The sequence below is a fragment of the Scylla paramamosain genome, chromosome 18 (assembly GCF_035594125.1).
Source record: "Scylla paramamosain isolate STU-SP2022 chromosome 18, ASM3559412v1, whole genome shotgun sequence".
Classification (NCBI taxonomy): domain Eukaryota; kingdom Metazoa; phylum Arthropoda; class Malacostraca; order Decapoda; family Portunidae; genus Scylla; species Scylla paramamosain.
In genome coordinates, this window is record NC_087168.1 from 9794650 (window position 1) to 9812149 (window position 17500).

Here is a 17500-nt window from a genome sequence, read left to right on the forward strand (position 1 = left end):
GACAATACTTTTGGTGATTTACAATTTATTCTCTTACTTTTATTCCATTTTCCTAACCAGAGATTTTCCTCTCAACTCTCTTGGGGTTAAGTTTGACGAGTGCATAATTCATTCGTAGGGAACACTCTCTCTCTCTCTCTCTCTCTCTCTCTCTCTCTCTCTCTCTCTCTCTCTCTCTCTCTCTCTCTCTCTCTCTCTCTCTCTCTCTCTCTCTCTCTCTCTCAAGGAGGGAGGGGTTTCTTACAAAAATAATGGGGAATAACTGACCCTCTCGACCTCCCAATCCTGCCCACACACACACACACACACTCTCTCTCTCTCTCTCTCTCTCTCTCTCTCTCTCTCTCTCTCTCTCTCTCTCTCTCTCTCTCTCTCTCTCTCTCTCTCTCTCTCTCGTCCCCCAAGCCTTTCTCCGCCCCACACTCCCACGCCTCATAGCAACGCGCCCAAACCGCCTCTTGTCCTCTTGTTTATATACGTCCACCCCAACGCTCCGTTTTTCACAGGGGCTATATTCTTTTCCACGACAGTCTTTGTTGTGCAAGTAACCACCCAGCCGCGTTATATTTCTCTCTCTCTCTCTCTCTCTCTCTCTCTCTCTCTCTCTCTCTCTCTCTCTCTCTCTCTCTCTCTCTGTGTGTTATTTTTATCGTGAAATCTTTAGTTTTATTGCAACAAGGTTGATCTTGACATATTTGACATATTCAAGGTATTTATGATGTCCATCTGGAATGTAATGGTGTGAACTGATGGACAGGTTTGTATTGATGGGCAGTAGCGTGAGTGCTATGCCATGTTCTTATGGCATCCTCAGTCTTCTTGGTGGAAAGGTTTCATATATTATATCCAATTGTTGAAAAAAAGACACTTAGATCTTCTTGTAAGAGACCCTCGTAGTCTGGTTAGCGCCGTCCTCGTGTCGCGCTCTGCCATGCCTCAGTGCACTCTTACTATCCTAATGTGTGGCACTTCTTCGTCTTATGAACAACCTTCAGGAAACTTTCTCGGTATCACTGCCACCACAAAAAAAAAAATCCACGCATCCTTGGAAGTTCCGACGGCATATTTTTTTTTCCCCCTGTGTGGATATGTTGTGAATGGATGGTTACAGCCAATCATCGTTGTCTGACCTAATGTCACGTGTGTGTGCTGCTGTAATACGAACTTTTTCATGATACAGTGAAGCTATATCATAAAGTATATTGTGTTATGGAAGCACAAATAACTTTTTGACTATATTTCTCTTAAAGTATTGCAGCATATCCTAGACGCGCTTAAATTACTTCTGATAGATATACGTAACGTGGTAATCATGAACAACCACAACAATAACACGATCCTCTCTCTGTTTTCTGGGAGGCTATTGTCACAATGACAGTGAAGCTACGCGTGTGTGTGTGTGTGTGTGTGTGTGTGTGTGTGTGTGTGTGTGTGTGTGTGTGTGTGTAACTTAATGATAACATGTGAAGGAGGATAAGAAACGATAAGCAAAGAGTGTACCATTTATGCAGAAGTATAGTGGGAGGATCGAGGGACAGAGTGTTGGCGGATCAATGTCATGACTTGGAATTCGGAAGAAGAGAAAAGCAAACCATGCACACACTCGTATGAAACAACCCACCTAGTCGTGGCATCAAGACTGGGCACCACACTGCACACCGCTCTAGATACCACAGTGGAAAGAGAGAGAGAGAGAGAGAGAGAGAGAGAGAGAGAGAGAGAGAGAGAGAGAGAGAGAGAGAGAGAGAGAGAGAGAATTCTCTCCCTCCTCGTCATAATTCTTCACCTTCAAATACACAATCCCCGGGGCGGAGGAGGTGTATGCCGGAGAGGATAGCAAGGAAGAGGCAGCGACACAGACAGAGGCGGCAAAGTGTAAGGTGCAGCAGCGGCAGGAGCAGGACGCCGAAAGTGCTGGACTGAAGAGTGAGGGTCTCTGACAGTGACAAGCCAATCCGATCCAAGCCAACCCAACCAACCAAAGGTGAGCCAAGCCAGCCAGAGCCGAGGCGAGACGAGGTGAGGCGGGGTGCGGAAATTAAAATGTAATGAAAATATAAATCATATAAATGCAAATAAAAAAATAAAAAAAAAAAAATATATATATATATATATATATATATATATATATATATATATATATATATATATATATATATATATATATATATATATATATATATATATATGTAATTTCTCACTAAATAAATTAAAAAGTTAACTTTAATACAAATATTTATCGATGTATATGCTTTTCTATATATGTTTGTATGTATCTGTGTATGTATGCAGATATGAGTGTATTTATTTATTTTCCCATTCATTAGTTTATTCCGACATTAATTTAAAAGAATATTCGAACAAGATGGTTATGTAATCATAATGTAAACGCACACACACACACACACACACACACACACACACATACACACGTTGAATGTTATTGTGACAATCACCTCTCAGAGAATAGAAAGAGGGTCGTATTATTGTTGTGGTTGTCAGTGTTAGTATATATTATTTGTGTCATTAATAACTGATAGTGGTTCAGGGACATGCTACAGTAAATTAGGATCGATTCACTAGCATGGCATTATTCGTGTATCACAATATGTTTTATACTAGAGCAAATAGATATCGCACTCTAGCGTTGGCGTAAGCTCAACCTACGTGTGACATTATGTGCTGGGACAGCGATGTCTGTCTGTGGGCACCCCTTCACTACACACAGAAAGATAGAGGGAATATCTGTCGCCACCGTAGCGCCACGGTTCTACTTCGGCCTATCAACTTTACAGGTTATTAATATGGCAAGCAGATTCTCATCTGGCAGCTCTTCGCTTCCCTGCAAGTGTCAGATTTTTAAGGTCACTGGTAACAGTATTCACCCAGGGCTGGAGAGGGGGGTTATTCCACTGCTCTCCTCATACTGCCTGATTCTTGCTAAGCTTTCTACATTTTTTTTTTCTTACTTATGCTGCATAGCAGGTCATACTAGGCTGAACATGTGGAAAAAAAATGGGTATGGCTTTAGTTAGTAAAGTATTCAGCAAGGCCGGAAGTAGAAGAATATCAGGAAGATCAGAGACAGGTGTTCGTGACAAGAAAGCTGCAGCGCCGCTCGCCACGGGCACATGTCTCAGACAGGAAGAAAGGGAAAGACAAAAGAAAAAGAAGGCATCATCGTGTATTCTCTTCAGCTCCTTGGACGTCACAAAAGTCTTTCTTCACTACACGCTCTAGTATCTTGTCAGTTCTTGGGTATGTCTTCCTTTTCCCTCCTGTCCCAATTTTTCCGTCTGTTCTTCCTATGAATTCTTTAATTTTCGTGCTTGCTGAATCTTTCACTAGCTAAACGTATAATCATCCTCCATCTATCTATCTATCTATCTATCTATCTATCTATCTGTCTATCTATATATATATATATATATATATATATATATATATATATATATATATATATATATATATATATATATATATATATATATATATATATATATATATATATATATATATATATATCATTTTCTAATTTCTTATTTTATTCATTTTATTTTTTTCCTTTTGGCGTCAGCGTTGATATCTCATTGAGCACTGAAGTGTCAAATTCTGGGAGGCATCTAGTATGACAGTTGTCATGAAACACAGTTAAGAGTCGATCTCTCCTCACAGTTTATTCATATTTTCCTGTTTCACGAGCCGTAATACAAATTCAGCTTCCGTCGCAGTGTTATGATGCCTCTCCTCTACACAACACCAGAACGGGACAAGTATCATAGCCACCTTCTCCTTTCTTGTCGGTTGAGTTAATCTCGTGACTCAGGAAAAAAAGGTGCGGTTGCTTGTGCAGACTGACCTGACAAAAATATTACTGAGGATGAAATCATTAATATATTGTTTTGGCGTAGCATTCGACCGCTAGCCACCAATGAGAAAGAACACAGAGGACATTTTGGCCTTTATTAGCTTACTTGTAATAAGCTACACTATCTAGTCTAAAATAAGAGACGTACGTAGTATATTAAAAGTCACTTTCGCCTAGTGTATAGCAGGAATGATTCTCTTGTCCATTGCACAGGGCTTTCTTCCAGCTAGGTAGCTCCAAAACTCGACGAAATTCTGGTAACTCGGAGACGTCCAAACTTCATTCCTGCCATACACTCCCAGTCCCAGACGCTGTCGAGGTCTGCTGCAATAGTTAGAAAAGTAGTAGTAGATCGAAGGCACGCTTCTACTACCTGATGTTTCTTTTTTTTTTTTGTCTGCGTGTCATCCCTGTACTCTCTCTCTCTCTCTTTTTCTCTCTCTCTCTTTCTCTCTCTCAGGCCTCGTGGCGCAACGGATAACGCGTCTGACTACGGATCAGAAGATTCCAGGTTCGAATCCTGGCGAGGTCGAGCAGTGCCTGACCTTTTTCTTCATGGTATCTAAGGCGACGTGTTGAGATGGGTAGAAAACTGGCTAAACAACCGTAAACAAAGAAGAGAAATAAATGGAAAAGCATCCAACTGAACTAATGTAACTGACGTTGTTGATTTATGCGATCACCACTTGCTCTATATTGATTGACTACTGCTTGTTTGATAGAATACTGCTGATCACCACTGTATCGAACATGTTTTACCTCTCCTCTTTACTGTTATGAGTTTAGATGATGATACTTGCCTAGTTGATGATGATGCTTGCCACTGCTGGATCAGATGAGGAGCTTAGTGTGTTGGTAGCGTGGAGAACCGGTAGAGAGCTTGGTATTTCTGGTAGCTTGGAGGTCGTGGATGATAAGATGATTTTGTCGATGTGTGCGAGTAAAAGACACGATAATGAGAGTTATTCTTGATTTAATAATAGGTAGAATGTACACACTTGATACGAGACGAGATTATAACGTGACGATTGATTGTTCTCTCTCTCTGAAGTGATATGAAATGATGACTGAGCAGCGACTTTCAGCGACTCTCAAGACTGATTGTGACTGAGCGGAACTGAGTGAGAGACCAAGACTGACTGCTCGTGACTGGAACTGAGACTGAACTCTGACTCTGAACTGACTGAGCTCTGACCGGGACTGACTCTGAACTCCGAGCTCGCTACCATGCGGGCTGTATTTATCTGATCTAAGTGGATCACGTTTTGGTTTTGCGGAGAAGAAATGATCAATGAGATACCATGAAATGAGGTGAAGGAACCAACAGGATATCTCATTATTTTAGCCAATGACCAGGAAGGAAAGACTCAAGGCTAACATAAGTGCACATAAGGACTGGAAGTGGATGTGAAATTCCTTTGAGAGGTAGAGAAGGAGGAGAAAGGTTAAAATAGAATAGACTGGCTGGCCATGAGCACACGTGGGATGAATATGAACACAAGCATGTGGGATGGATATATGAAATGGTGAATATACATATATATATAATAATAATAATAATTGTTGAGACTGACACACTACCGGGATGCCACAAGAATCAGTCTTATGACCTGTTCTCTTCCTTGCTTGTTGAAACAACATAGATAAAGATGTTACCAGTATAATATCGAATTTTGCCGATGACTCTAAAATAGCGAATTCTGTAGTCTCTAATTAACAAGTACTAGAAATGCAGAATAATCTAGATAAATTGTCAGAGTGGGGATGAACCTGGCAAATGAGTTTTAATGCAGATAAGTGTAAAGTGCTTCACATAAGGTATCGAAACGAGAAAACAAAGTATATTTTAAATAATACCCAACTTAAAAAGTGTAGACAGCGAAACTGATTTAGGAGTAACAATATCGAGTAGCCCAAAACCTAGCCAACAATGTCCAAAAGCAGTAAAGAAGGCAAACAAAACTATTGGCTTAATCTGCAGATCTTTTGAATATAAATATAAGGATACAATCCTCACTTTGTATAACTCTTTAGTCCAATGCATTCAAACACTGTGAATCTGTTATCAAAAAGGCATCGATAAATTAGAACGAATTCAGCGTAGAGTAACAAAAATGATACCAAACCTAAGAAACAAGTCATACAAAAAATATCTTAAAGAGCTAAATATATTTCCATTAAAACAAATAAGACTAAGAGGCGACTTAAAATCATTAAAGGCATTGATAACATGGACTGCAGTAAATATTTCACGATGGATTTTTCAAATTATACGCGATGAAAAGGTTGAAAAAGTGTTGGGAAATCCTTCAGCTTTCCTGAATCAAGAAATTATTTTTTCCATCGTGTAGTTAATCTATGGAATGGGCTTCCTCGAGACGTGATAGACTGCAACACTGTAGAGACTTAACGCCGTCATGACAAATATTTTGCCTCCAGTCCGCGGCTAACAGCGTTTGTTCGTCAGAGGCTAACATCCTTGCCTTCAAGAAATGAGGGCACCTCATTTCATCTATTTTCCTCCTTTCTTATAAAATTTCCTTCGGGTTTTTCCTTCTCTAACCCCGTAAGGTATTTATTTCCGACGTGTTTTCCTGTACGGGTTATACCGGAAGTAGTGGAGGGTGGGGAGAGAGCATTCTGCTTTGCTGTTCTTTTCTTCTATCACCTTAGTGGTCCTAGGTCGGGTCGCCTCGTGAAGTCTGTTGTGTCCTGTTTTACTCTCTCTCTCTCTCTCTCTCTCTCTCTCTCTCTCTCTCTCTCTCTCTCTCTCTCTCTCTCTCTCTCTCTCTCTCTCTCTCTCTCTCTCTCTCTCTCTCTCTCTCTCTCTCTCTCTCTCTCTCTCTCTCTCTCTTCCACTAAATCGGTCAGTCTCGCTGGGATGTAAAAGCATTGTGATCTGATATTTGATGATATGTACTGCGAATGTCTCGTCCATTAAAGTGACGAGGCTTGTGTGTGTGTGTGTGTGTGTGTGTGTGTGTGTGTGTGTGTGTCCATCCTTCTTTGAAATACAATTTTTTCTGTTTTCAATGTTGCCGTGATAAACTTGCTATTTTGTCCTGCAATCGGCTTTCTTTTCCCCCGGTGCCGTTTTTGAGTAACTCCACTTCCACATACCGCAGAGACATAAATAATGTAGATCCTGTCCCTCGCGTGGCGGAACGGTAAGTGTCATCAAGGGAAAGGTCACTCATTCCCCTCTTCCGTCACTCCTGCATAAGACAGAGAGCTTGACTCGAGACCTTTTCAATGGTCCATTCCTCAATGAAGGTTTGTACATCTAGTCTCCTTTCAGTCACCTGTGTAACTCCCTTATGTTGAACATTTACATATGCTAAAGTTTTATGTATTTCTGCTCCTTTTTTTGCCTTGATGGTCTCCCTGAGGCGGTGGTAGTCGTTGTTGGCTGTGGTGATGTTGGGAGTTTTAGTTGTTGTTGTTGTAGTGGTGGTGATAGTGATGGTGTTTGTCCCTCTGTTGATTAATTGTTGTTGTTGTTGTTGTTGTTGTTGTTGTTGTTGTTGTTGTTGTTGTTGTTGTTATTGCTGCTGTTGTTGTTGTTAATGTTACAATTAGTGTCATGTGTCCTTCGTTATTCTTTTTTGGAAATGTTAGTGTTGGTGTTGCTGCTGCTGCTGATGTTGCTGCTGCTGTTGTTGTTGTTGCTGCTACTGTTGTAGCTGTTGTTGGTATTGCTGCTGCTATTACTACTACTGTTACTGCTGTAGTTTTTTTTGTTGTTGTTGTTGCTGCTACATCTGTTGCGGACACTGAGAAAACTAATAATCTAGAGCATATCTCTGGGATCGTTAGTTAACCTGTCATGATTTTTATTACATTTTTCCTCAAAGTTTCATTTCCCTTTTCCCCTTCCTGTTTATAGACGAGGGGAACAATAATAGTCAGACGATATTGTTATGCCGGACATTCTCCCGCGTCCCAATGGCATTAGGGCGTTCTTTAGTTTCGTGCGTCAGTGTTTGACGGGAGTTTTCATCGATGTAGTAATGACGCCCTTCCTTACTTTCGGCGCTGCACAAATGATTCGCCACAAGCTTCATTAATCTGAAAGCCACTTTGTACCACCACCTGCAGATCAGCATATTAACTTCAATTCTGTCCCAGTGTAAATCATAGAGTGTGAAAATGAAGTTTTAAGCAAATGTTAACAAATTCCGAATTCTCTCGAAGACTAAGGTTCCTTCTCTGCTCTAAGAACCGGCCAGCCATCCCCTGCCCTGGCAACACTGTAACCACCACCACCACCAACACCACCACCATCATCACGCAGTCAGTGAAAGCGTAGTGTTTGCCCGATAAGTCAAGTAATTACGATTTACAATAGTCCCTCATTCACGCCAAAATCGTCACCTGTTGTGGTTCTCTTGATTAAAGTTGGAAAGTTTATGTTGCTGGACTCAGTAATTCACTCACTCGATAATATCATTATTGGAAACCTGTTACGCATTGGTGTGACGTGGGTCCCTATTTAATGCGTGTTGTGCAAAGATTTGCTTATAAGATATTTTTTATTAATTAGGCTTCGATTATGTGGAGGTTGTCAACCGGAGTTTTTTTTTTTTTTTCCTTATTGGCAATACTTACAGGTCACTCGCAAGAAATGGCAGTGATAGAGAGAAAAAGTATGCAGTTGTGATATTTGTGTGCTTGGTTACATTTGTGGCTTTTGGTGTTCGGTGTGCATTGATTTCTGTTAACCATGTGCGGCAGTGTTTCATTATTTCCAGAGAGAGAGAGAGAGAGAGAGAGAGAGAGAGAGAGAGAGAGAGAGAGAGAGAGAGAGAGAGAGAGAGAGGGCTGGGGAGGGAGGGAAGGAGGTGAGAGATCCTGCTACACAAAATACAACTTTTGAATATTTTCTTTGTAATATTTCGTAATTTGAATATGAAGCATAACAAATGTTACTTAGCACGCACTGTAATAGTATGCATTTGGTAAATTCAAATGCTAACTAAATTTAAATTCAGAACAGGAATTACTTGTTTTCAGCCAACTCGTCAAACATTGGGTAACTTTGATAAATGTGTAATAGTTCCACATTATTTTATCTATGGACCTGTGTTTATAGTTCACTAAATTGAAATGGGTTTTGAAAAACTATAAATTACATGGAAACCCGGAGCTATATCAACACCCAAGTCATAAGAAAACTTATTAATGAATTCCATTAACATTCAACGCATTCATGGGAGGTCACCGATATAATAGTAGCATACCTCAGGTCAACAAAATAAAAAAAAAATTGTAAACAGAGGACACAAATCGCACGTCGAGATATTGGTGATACGGTGCAACCATGAGTAGTGTGATTGACTTACACATTTTCAGTATAATGAGCTCTTATTTAGAATCATGTGTAGAAAATTTTAAAAAGAATAATACAATTAATGATACAATAAAAATTTATGTTTTCGTTTACATTTTAGATAAACAAGCTTATCAAAAATGAATTACACAACGTCCCTCTCTTGGAGCATTGCTGGAACATGGAGTGCTCTCGATTTTTGCAAGTCAAAATAACGCAACCCTGTACAGCAGCCACGTGTAGCTGCCACTGAGCCGCTGAGTACTGCACAAAGGGACAGAACATAGACGTCTGACCTTTCAGTTTGTTTTTCCTTGTGGATCGTATGCGTTATTCTCTATTTATACTGCATCCCGTGCACGCGCTGGCTGCGTCTGTGGTTTGGCAAAGTTACATTGTGTTATTGCAAAACAAAGCAGTCACACAAAGTTTACATTTTATCATTGCTTACATAAACAGAGATTCGACAGATGATGAATATGTGTAAATTACAGAAAAATGCAGTTTTTTCCTACTCCGGTAGAAGTAAAATTTAATGAAAATAAAAACTCATTTAATTAGGGAGCTTTTATTATATTACTTTTTGTTACAAGACTAGTGAAGATAAAAATACATGATGCGCTGTCTGATTTTTCTTTTCCCAAAGGATAGGATTACAAACAAGCATCGCTATATTTGTCATTACGCAAATGAAAACGCAAAGTAAAATATCAGTAGCTTTAAATGATGATGACTATTGATTAATTGGCTTATTTACGTCCTGATTCAAATCATGGCCAATATCAGCGCCTAATAGACAACCTATGCTGGTGTCTCTATTTCTCGAGAACTGGTAAGGCGAGGCATCAGGAGAGGGCAAGTGTGAAACATGATCTGTATGTGCACTTCAGCCTTTCATTGCTATGGTTTTCCTTTGTTAACCATGAGAGTGGTGTAAAAAAAATGTTTGCATGGGTACAAAAAAAAAAAAAGAAGGGAGCTTAGAGGACTATTTTTGTCTCTTCTAAGCTACAGAACAATTGAAGAGACTGCAGTGCATAACTGTCTAAAAAGATGTAGATGGATGTAAGAATATATTTGTCTAGCAGTGAAATAAATTTAAACTAAAATATTTAAGCAAAAAATTGGATAGTGTCCGTCAGTTCTTGGTTCGCATTACTGCGCTTCATCCTGTTTCCTTCATCTTGCACTGGCTGAAGGAACGTTTGTCAGCTGATCGAAGACCGATGATAATTAAATGGCTATTTCTTAAGCGTCTCATAATGTATACGACTTTGTAGCGAATAATACTCATGTTTGATGGTTGGTCTAGACACACTCACGAATGACAAACAGCTCCCTCAGGTAGTACCACCATCAGGGCTTCATGTCACACGTAATAAGAAAATCGATCAATCAGCCAATCCGTCAGTCAATCAACCAGTCGATCAATCATTGGCCAGATGCCATATGTTCCTCGTGGAGAAGAATCGCGAAAATGTTTATGTAAGAAACTAATTCTGGTGGGAAAGCACAAGTAAAATTCAGCTTCCTTAATGTTAGGTGTGTAATTGACGAAATAAAAAGGCTTCATTTCCTTACAAAAATAGCATGTCTGTGTATCATTAGGAATCCAAATATAACAACATAAAACTTCACCTTACTGTATTTTTATACATTTACTTGGTGACGTGAGAGGGAACATGCATTTAAATTTTAGTAAACGACTGAAATTCATATAGAAAGAAGTTATATAGTACATGATTAGGCACTCAAATGATATCCTTTATACAAAACACTATTAGAATCAGTGAAGGTTAGCGCCAGCAGTGTCGTGTCCCCGTCCAGCCTCGATTTGTTTAGAGTTGTTGAAAATTGACGTGATATTTCACTAGATACTGGATATCAAAGTATTACAATTGAAGCACGCTCGTGTGTGTGTGTGTGTGTGTGTGTGTGTGTGTGTGTGTGTGTGTGTTAACAGATAAACATAAGATGTGTACGTACGTATATCTGGAGTCTACCTACACACACACACACACACACACACACACACACACACACACACACACACACACACACACACACACACACACACACACACACACGCGCTATATGAAGGCAGAGACGTGGACAGGTGTTACTTTGTCAGACACTGAGATATACATTTATCGAGCAGCCTCCCACTCCCAGGCCAGCCGCCCTCACCTGTGTAATAACCAATACTGAGTGATAACCAGCCGGCCCCGTCCCGCCCGATCTAACGCAGTGCAGCGGGGAATATATAGACGCCAGTAAATCTGAGCTACGCAACCCGGGTGCAGGATATAGCAATGGACGACTGGAATGGGTCTGAAGCGCGGCAGGCGAGTGGGGATGGCGAGCGGTGCAGGAGACGAGAAAGGTAGAGGCTGAGAGACGTCACGTAGATGTAGGGAAGTGTGTGAGTGAGAGGTTCAGGAAGATGGAGGAAGGTAGAGACTGAGAAATAGTGTAAATTTAGAGAAATATAAGCATAGATCATAAATACTTTTCTCTATACAAGATATATAAACAGTTTAGCGCTCATCATCTTTATATACTCGATTTCAGTGTTACTTAGAATACTTTCTTAATCATTTCATTGCTGGAAATTTTTCAATCACTTACATCTTTTTAAACACTTAATTTTCTCACTACCATCTCTTAAATTGATCTGTTGCCTGGTAAAGAAAATTAATCTCCTATTATCTCGTTTTGTATGAACACGTAAACATTTTTTTTCAGTTGTCGGAATGTTAAGGAATGATGTTAATGTGAATAAAAGGGTTGACATTGCCATCACTGGAACTCTACGCTTCGCCTGGCAGTGCAGTCTTGTTTTGTTCTGTTCTTATACATCTATGGAAGTAAAGCCTTACCCGTGTGATCAGCGGTGAGGATAACATAATTAATTTCTCAGAAAAAGAATAGTCTTACATGTTACAATTGTAGTAAATACGACGAAATAGTTTACTTTATCACCTCTTTATTGTTACAGTCATCCTTTGTTAAATTCAAGGTTTAAAGAATTGTTGGCATTAATACACAGAAAAAGAGCGAATAGATTATTTGTGTAATTTTCTAGGGTACTGAACTACTTATAAAACCATAGTAGAAACATGAATATCTAAAAAAATTGTAGGTGTTTATAAGAACATACAAATGTAAAGGAAGCTACAAGAAACTATAGCTCAGCATTAACAACCTGATTACTGGGACTATTTCATTCATCTGCCACTCTATTTGAAAGCCTATTTCTTCCTATCTCTTTTTTTAAATCTACCTTTATCAAGCTTGAACCCATTATTTTTTGTCCTATTCTGATTACTGACCTTGGGGAAAAGTTCTATGAACGAAAAAGTCTATGAACAAAAATTAAAATTATTACTGGTATATCATGAATACTCTTCAATCCGACTGAGGCATAAAATTGTTGAGTTTTCATGATTTCATTGTCTGCGATGTTGATTGGGAGTGTAATGATGATAAGCTATGATTGTGGTGATAATGATAGGAGGTGAAGGGAGATTGTAGTCCGTGATGAGGGGATTCTGTTAGCTATGGCTAGTGAGCATGACTGGTGATAGAAAAATGAATGGTGGTGGGGAGTGATGAAGTGATGGATGATGAAGGGCGTTCATCATTAGTGATAGAAGATGATGAATGGTGATGGACAGTAAGAGTTGTGATAGATGATGATGTGTGTTGATGGATGGTTCCTAGAAATCGTTCACGCAACAGACTTTTTTTTTTCTTTTTTTACTGCTGTGCTTTCATACAATACGTCACGCCTATGCATTTAGTAACACAAAAACATGTTTCTGAAACTGAGCAATCAAATCGTTGAGAAAAGGAAGCTGTGGGATATTCCACGGTTTCTTTACAGGATTTTACTTTTCTCTTTTCCAGAATTTAGTTGTAAAGGTTTTCGAGAACTTGCTTGAGATGTTTTCTACGATTCAGTCTGACTTCCTTTCAAGACTTGATTGTAACGTTACTTAAGGGTTTCCAGGGTTTTCCAGGGAATGTTAGTGGTGACTTTCAGTGTTTGATTATGACGTTTTTCAGGGTTTGACTGTGGCGCCTTCCATGATTTGATTATGTATCATTGCATCTTCCAGATTTTAATAGTGAAGTATTCCATATCTTGATTATGGAGCTTTTCAGAATTTGTTAGTGTAGTTTTCCAGGATTTTATTGAGCCATTTTTCCTGGATTCAATTGTATCATTTTTCAGGATTCAGTTGTAGCATATTTTAGAATTTGATTCCGACGTTTTCCAGGACTTTAGCTGCTGGCTGTTGAAATTAAAACGTTAAATATAAAACTTCCTTCTTCAAATCACGACTCTGGACGGTCAACTTCAAGAGTAAAACTGAAAGTAAAAATAATTTCATGTTTCTGCGTATTGCCGTATACGTAAACTGGAGAAATTACAGTAAAGTATTGCACCCGATAAGAAAGTTCTCTGCATACTTATCTTTAAGCAGAAACCGATAGCATATTAACAGTTATTTCCATAAAGTAAGAGATCAAATGCTGTGAATAGAATGACAGTGATGATGATAGTGATTGTGGTGGTGATGGTGCTGGTGGTGGTAGTGGTGGTGGTGGTGATGATGGTGATGGTGATGGTGATAGTTGTGTAGGGAATGATGATGAGGATAATATAATCTCAAGAAATAAGAACAATAATGCCATGAAGAACATGAGGATAAGAATAAGAAAATTATTCTGAAAAAGAGTGATGATGATGATGATGATGATAATAACAGCAACAGCAACAACAACAACAATTACAGTATAACTAAATCGAATAATTACTTCCTTTTCTCAAGAATATTCGTTTGTATATCTTAAACCCATGCGTGTGTGTGTGTATGTGTGTGTGTGTGTGTGTGTGTGTGTGTGTGTGTGTGTGTGTGTGTGTGTGTGTGTGTGTGTGTGTGTGTGCGCGCTACCTGTGTGCTGCAAGGCTACCCGTTGTATTTCAGTAGTCAGCTCGGCCTGTGTCGCCGTCAGCAAATTTTCATAGTGCGTACACTTTTATTATTCTACTTTTTTTTTTTTTTTCCACAAGGGCAATGTTTCCTGCCAGTTTTTTGTTTGCTCGGCGCTCACAGTCGAATGTGCAGTGCATGAACACAGCGATGGGAGGACCACTCAACCACATTCGGCAGTAGACAGCTTTCACCCAGCTCCGTGCCACTTCTTCTCCATTCTGACCTCTCTTGTATATTTCATGCGTTGTGTGTGTGTGTGTGGGAAGGGGGCGAAGGGAGGAAGATCTGTGTGTGTTGAAGGGTGAGAGGGTGTGTGTGTGTGTGTGTCCTTAAAATACATCATACATCTAAACCTGAGCACTGTTTCTGCCATGGTATTAGCAAAAATAATGTATAATCACCGAAATAGGTAAACATACATACAAATAACTTCTCATGGAAATTGTATCCCTGATGAAAACATACAGAAAAAAGCCAGATTACTAGTTTATCACGAACTGCATAATTAAAGGCACAGAGGCCCAATTTTTTTGCTACATATTTGCATGCATGTGTAATTATTTTTAAGTGGGTCATTATCTGAACCTTGCTCATAATACTGTGAGCCACTGTGTTGACCCGGTTTTGTTGATTTTGCTGAGTTTGTGCTGTTGTTGTTGTTGTTGTTGTTGTTGTTGTTAATATTATTATTATTGTTGTTTTTGTTGTTGTTGTTGTTGGTGGTGGTGGTGGTGGTGGTGGTGGTGTCCAATTTAGAAAAAATAACACCATAGGTCATCATGATGAGGTAGAAGATAGCAAAATGTATTGTATATATTCAGTATGAAAACAGCAATATAATGGATGAGATTAATAACTGCATTTTTCTAATACTTCCATTTGATATTAACAGTTTTACCACAATATATGTTTTGTAAGTATACCTCTTTTTGTCATCTTATGCCGTGTAATCAGTACTCTCTGAAAAGCATGGTTAAAAAGTGGCAATTAATTACTTTTACAGAACAGATACTTATTTTCCTGAAACACGTTGCATGTCCTCTAATTCTCACTTTACATTTTCTTCCACCAGGTCACGAAATATTCTCCTGATGATGATGTCCGGTAAGTACAAGTTTAATTTTATTTTCGTTATAAAAACTGCCACTTTTTGTATAATATGTTGTCATACCGTCAGTTGTGTAAAAAATTTAAATGAACACAAAAAAACAAACGGTAGTAAATCCCTTGTTGCTTACGAGGTTGTTTGTGATAAGCTACACTTCCGATGTAGTAATGATGTCAAAAGCTCCTCCCTGCCTATCGTTCTCTCCACGTTATACTAGACGTGTTCGAAAAATTTTGAGAACAAGGTGGTTGCTCTGTCTCGATGCAACTTGGCAGTTCTTCAGAGAGAGCTGTACTGCGCATGTGTAAACAGCCGCACTACTGCGGAATCAAACAATTGCCAAATAGTTAATTAATATCTCTGTAGACTGTGAGGACTGTGTTGAGAAGAGGAGGAATACTGGGAAAGTTGTCTGGTTTCTAAAGTGAGCTTTTTTTAAATTTTTTTATTAGGGCACCATTTCCCTTAGTAAGAGTTGTATCATGTGACAAAAATGTCTGGTTACTTTCCGGAAGGATCTCTTATGTTATTAGAAGCTGCAGTTAAAGTGAATATCCTCACTGAAAAATATGTAATAATGAATAAGACAAACTCGTGCCGTATTAGAATCGTGTAACTCAGTATGTTCAGATTGTATCTTTATGACATATTTTCACGACTACACACTGGAATCCTCCACACGCAAAGATAGACACAAAGATGCCACTAGGCCGTGAAGGGGATTGTGCAAATACTAATGGTGTGTTTCTGACAGTAAGATGCGAATCTTGGCTTTATGGATTACCACAATAATCACGTGTTTCCCAAAAACCATTGTTCCCACTGTATCACTAAACCCACAGTGCAAATGGACGGACGTAAGTGGAGAAAGCATCGAGCAGTAATAACCAGCAACAATATACGATTATTTATTTCAGTTATTCTAGACACCTAGCAATGGGAACTTATAAATTGTATATAATAATGCAGTAGCAATTCCATTTTTGATCAATCATTTGTCTTGTTTCGTTCGGATGCAATACAGAGAGTTGACCACGTAACAAATCCGAGCATGTTGCCCCGAAATGGGCAGTACATATTGTGTGGAAGAAATGTGTTTTCTGCTCAGTGATTCGTTAAAGAATACGACGCTCCTTGGCGACCCAGATACTTGGCCTCAATACAGAGATACTGCAGACAATGGTAAGATAGTGGCAGTGATGTGATGGGTTCTTGAAATGGGTTCAGGGAAGACCTGATGAAAGATGCACATCAACACCAATACATCACTGACACAATGCAATGCACCACTCATCCTCAGCTTTCATGTACCACCACCACCAACAACCACAACCACCACCACCACCACCACCACCACCACCACCACTGTCATCGGCATAACCACCATAAAAAAAAAGATAACAATAAATGGATAGGTAAATATATAAATAAATAAGTGTAAACTAGTACGTGAACGTCAATAAACTCATCGTGAAATTGAAATTGAAAAAAAAGTTTTCATAAAAATATTTGTCATTTTATTCCCACATATGAATATCTAACTCATCTATTTACGTATCTGAGTCTAAATATGTATCTGTTTGTGCATGTCTCTAACCAAATATTTATAATTTACAAGGGAAAACTAAACTAGATGTTGTGAAGCGTGGAGGTAGTTAGGAAAGACTGTTTATGGAGATGGAAAAACAAAGCGATGTCGGAAAGAGAGAGAGAGAGAGAGAGAGAGAGAGAGAGAGAGAGAGAGAGAGAGAGAGAGAGAGAGAGAGAGAGAGAGAGAGAGAGGAATATATTAGGCTGAAAAAAAATGTACAGTAAAACAAACTGTCTGGTCCTCTCTCTCTCTCTCTCTCTCTCTCTCTCTCTCTCTCTCTCTCTCTCTCTCTCTCTCTCTCTCTCTCTCTCTCTCTCTCTCTCTCTCTCCTCTCTCTCTCTCTCTCTCTCTCTCTCTCTGTGGTGTGTGTGTGTGTGTGTGTGTGTGTGTGTGGTGTGAGTGTGTGTTGTGTGTGTGTGTGTGTGTGAGTGTGTGTGTGTGTGTGGTGTGTGTGTGTGTGTGTGTGTGTGTGTGTGTGTGTGTGTGTGTGTGTGTGTGTGTGTGTTCCCTGCTAACATTTCTCTCTCGTCTTGTTTGTCTGTTTGTCCCCCTCGGCCCGTTCATCTTTCTTTTTGTTTGTCTGCTTACGTGGCCTTCTGTT

At 39.3% G+C, this 17500-nt stretch overlaps 1 protein-coding gene and 1 non-coding gene across 14 annotated transcripts in view; both read left to right on the forward strand.

Moving 5' to 3' along the window:
• LOC135109078 (calcium-activated chloride channel regulator 2-like) overlaps positions 1 to 17500 on the forward strand; it is a 460219-nt gene that overhangs the window by 297690 nt on the left and 145029 nt on the right. For all 13 annotated transcript variants that reach the window (XM_064020133.1, XM_064020128.1, XM_064020124.1 and 10 more), the window contains exon 16: positions 15273 to 15304. The gene's annotated coding sequence lies outside the window, so the exon portion shown is untranslated. The remainder of the gene's footprint in view (positions 1 to 15272; positions 15305 to 17500) is intronic.
• On the forward strand, positions 4328 to 4400 carry Trnar-acg (transfer RNA arginine (anticodon ACG)). The gene has a single exon. It is a non-coding gene; the product is annotated as a tRNA-Arg (tRNA).